Raw genomic sequence first — 4,121 nt, 5'->3', positions numbered from 1 at the left:
CCAAGTATTTGGGAAATTACCTCACAGAGCCAGGCACCCAACACCAAATGAGAGCCATCTGTACAGATAAAACAGGAGCTTTTGTGGTACAGCATCAAGCTGTGTAGCTCATTCACTGTCAGAGGGGCACTGGATTCCGGGGTTTCTCTTTTTTTTTTTCTTTAACACAGAAGAAGCCTCAGTCAGCATAGGAAACAGGAAGGAACCCGTTGTTTTAAATAGCAAACGGCAGAGAATTGACCCATTCTACTCTGTCCATTCAGAGAGCAGTCAGTCAGAAGCACCCCCCCCCCCCCCCCCCCCCCCCCGCATTCCCCAGATGCAGGTCAAGGGGCAGAGCCAGGGTTTTCTGAGCCTGGAAGAATCCAGCTCAGGCCCTTTCAAAGGGGAAGGGTGAAGCCCTAGTTTATCTTTCTAGAGACTTTACAACGGTGCTGTCTTTTTAAAAAGATAAAAATAAAAGCTGCAGAGACGTAGAATACCTGGAAGTCAGACAGCATCCTGTTTCCGCCCCTGCCCTGACTTACTCCATAGTGCAAGCGCGGCTTCCCGCCCCCTTGTTTGTCTTGGCAATGGCCTGTTTTCACTTTTCTGGGGTCTAGAACATTTGGCCCAGGGGTGTGTCTGCCGACACAGAGGGTCCCACACAAAGGCAATTGCATCCAGGAAGAGGGAGAAAGGCCAGCCCACCCCCACCCCACCCACAGCGGTGGGGCCCACGAGTCCAAGGGTTAATCTGTCCCAAATCCATCATTGTGACAGCCCAGCTCACAAATTAGCCCTGCCTGAAGCTATCCTGACCCTGCCATTTAATTTTTTTGAAGGTGTTTTCTACGGCATCTAAAGTTCAGAGTGGAGCCCGGATGTCATGGCAGAAACCGGGAAGATTGAGGACAGGCCAGGTGTACTGCAGCTCACCTCGCACTCTGTGCCTCTGCCGTCTTTGTTAACACTGACCCAGAGCCACCAACAGATGAACCTGAGGCACTCAGAACTGGCCCATCAAGCTCCTCTACTGTGAGCCCACGGTCCAACACTCATGTGCCAGCCTGCCCCTGCTCTCCACACAACAGATAAGCCCCAGGGATCAGCCCAAGCATTATACCCCCTACCAGGGGGCTTCCATGGCTCTGGCAGGCATTTGGTCTCTTGCTTTAAGGTACCTGTGAGGATGACTCCTGTCACCAAGAGGAACAAGCAGACCACCCTCTAGAGGACATTTCTGTGACTCCAAGGGCTAGCAGGACCAAGAGAGAATACAGCAAGTTCAGGTGGATACTGTCCTGCCCTGCTTCTTTCCCGGGCATTAGTGGGTGCAGGTGAGCCTGGAAATGCAGATAAAAGGAACTCCCCCCTCAAACACACACACCCCTTTTCATCTCCTCCAAGTCATTTTGTTGCCTACAGTATCAGTATGGGCTGAAGAATAAGTCTTGTCACCGATGAAGTGTTAGAGTAACTTTACAATCTCTTGTCTGAATCTCTGGGTCACTATTGAGAGGGGGAAAGGGCTGTTGATAACTGTACCAGAACATCCCAACCATGAGCTGAGAATTGGTGCCAGGTCTCCAGGGCTGGACGTTCATTTGGTTTACTTATAATACAATCCTGAAGGTCCAACGTCCAACAAAGAAGACTGGGAAAGAACAGAAGCCATTAGAAAAGGCTGCCTCTGAAGGCCACCATGGTGATCCCGAAGGCCATGGTGTGAGTGGGATTGACTCGCCCAAGAAAAGGCTGGTTTGACTACAAATGAGGGAACCCAGGTCCCTACTCTTGTCTGAGGTGCTTCTCTCAGCAAAGAAGCTAAGTCCTGAGGCTGGAGCTGCAGGTCCACTCTGCCCACCAGCCTGGAGTCCCTGGGCTACAAAGAAAGCACAGTTCTTCAGTACCTGCTCACTCTCACCTGCTAGTCCAAAAGTGCCTGCACATGCCAGCCATGTGCATGTCGGAACCCCAGCATTGAAGATCTTGAGTTCAAGCCTAGGTTGGGCTGCATAGTGAGACCCTGTCTCAGACAAGGAGTCCAGATATCAGGCGTTCATCTTCATACCCTCACCCATCCACGACAGCTGCCTGCCCCACCTGAGCAAGGCCAGAGGTTCAGAAGCCATCCTCTCCCAGACACCATCCTTGTAACCCCACCAGCCCACACATCTCTGTAAAAACAATTTCCTCTATTTCCAGAGCCAGAGTTACCTGAAGTGAGCTATGTTAACGCTTTTCCTCAGAACCCAAAAGAAAAATGTCACTGTAAGAATAGAGTTTCTTAATTTTAAAAGAAAAACCTTAAATGTAAACATCTTATATGAGCTAAGAATTAGATTTTTTTATTCTAGCGTAGAAACTCTTCACTGGTCTACAAAGGAACACGCTAAGTGAAGTATAGTGGTGTCCACCTTAGGACTCAGGAAGCTGAGGCAGGAGGATCATGACTTTGAGGCCAGACTGGATTATAAGACAAGACTGTCTAAAAAAAAGAGGAGGAGTACAAACTGCTACAGTCACTTTGGAAATCAGTGAGAAGTTTCCTCAGGAAGCTGGGAACAGATCTACCTCAAGATCCAGCTCTACCACTCTGGGGCATATACCCACAGGGCTACATATTACTACAGAGACACTTGCTCATCCATGGTCATTGCTGCTCTATTCATAATAGCTAGAAATTGGAAACAACCTAGATATCTATCAACTGATGAATGGATTATAAAAATGTGGTATATTTACACAATGTAATATTATTCAACTGTTTAAGAAAAATAAAATTTGCAGGTAAATGGATGGAACTAGACACCATCATCCTGAGTGAGGTAATCCAGACCCAGAAAGACAAACGTCATATGTTTTCTCTTACATATGAATATTAGCTTTTAAGCTTCAGATATGTGTGTTCTAGTTAAAATACCCATGGAAGTTATGTAGCTGTTAAGAGGCCAGTAAGGAAGAGGGCATCTTTCTAGGGAGAAGAAATAGACTATAGTTTTATAAAGGGATAAAGGAGAAATTAGAACTGAAGAATTGAAGGAGGAAGGGAGGGCAGGATAGAGGAGTATGGGGAGGGATTGCTAACATTAAATGCATTTTGAAAAACCATATGGATCTGCTACTACAGAAGCTTCCTAAAATATATACATATATGAAAGAGTTTAAATGGAGTTACCTAATGGAGTTATAATACCCTAACTAGACATCATACGCTACCAAACAGGACGTCCAGTAATAAGGAAGGGATTTTTTTTTTTTTTTAGTTATTGGCCAAAGGATTCTCATAGCCCCACCCCCAAACACTAAGGGCTATTGCCTGTGCCATTGGCTACTCCCCATCACCCGATGGAAAGACCATATTGCTGAAGACATCATCTACTTATACCACAGAACATGGGAAATCTAGCTGGTGCCCAACCAGGAGCTTTGCCCCTATGGACCAGAGTCCATAGTGCTGGAAGATGCTATACATTCTATCAGAGGAGAAAAGCAATCATCCATCTCACCCAGCTACAAACACTACAAGTTAAAATAACAACCTGCCTATAAAATGTGTCCATTGGTGCAGTAGAGCACAAATATTGTGGGAGTGACCAACCACATTGCTTTTTTTTTTTTTCCTAAAGACCTGCTCCATGAGATGGAGTCCATGATTGACACTCTTTCTGAGTCTAAGAATCTGAGACCAGGTAGATCATGGGGAAACCTACCAGTAATATTCTGTTAAATGACCATAGCAATAAAAGGACTCCTGAGGACATATTGCTGTACCCATAGAGCAGAGCATTGTTCAACCCTTATCACAGGAGCATCTTCTTGCAGTAGATGGGAATTAACACAGACACCCACACATGGACAAGTTGCGGCGAGCTCGAGAAGCAATGGCGGTCAAGACATCACAATGCTATCTCCTTTAGGGGTGGAGAGGTTGCATATGCTCATGTGTAGCAATGCATGCAGAGATGCATGTGGAAGCCAGAGGTTGACACCGGTGTCTTCTTCTGCCACTCACCACCTTGTTCCCTAAGACAGGGTCTCTCGCTGAACCTGAAGCTCACCAGTTCATATGGACTAGCTGGACCAAGAGCTCCAGGCAGCGTCCTGTCTGCCTCCCTGGTGCCACAGTCACAGATGCG

This window comes from Peromyscus maniculatus, chromosome 5 (assembly GCF_049852395.1).
Source record: "Peromyscus maniculatus bairdii isolate BWxNUB_F1_BW_parent chromosome 5, HU_Pman_BW_mat_3.1, whole genome shotgun sequence".
Taxonomy (NCBI): Eukaryota; Metazoa; Chordata; class Mammalia; order Rodentia; family Cricetidae; genus Peromyscus; species Peromyscus maniculatus.
The sequence above is the reverse complement of the archived record's forward strand: the minus strand, read 5'-3'. Positions refer to the sequence as shown.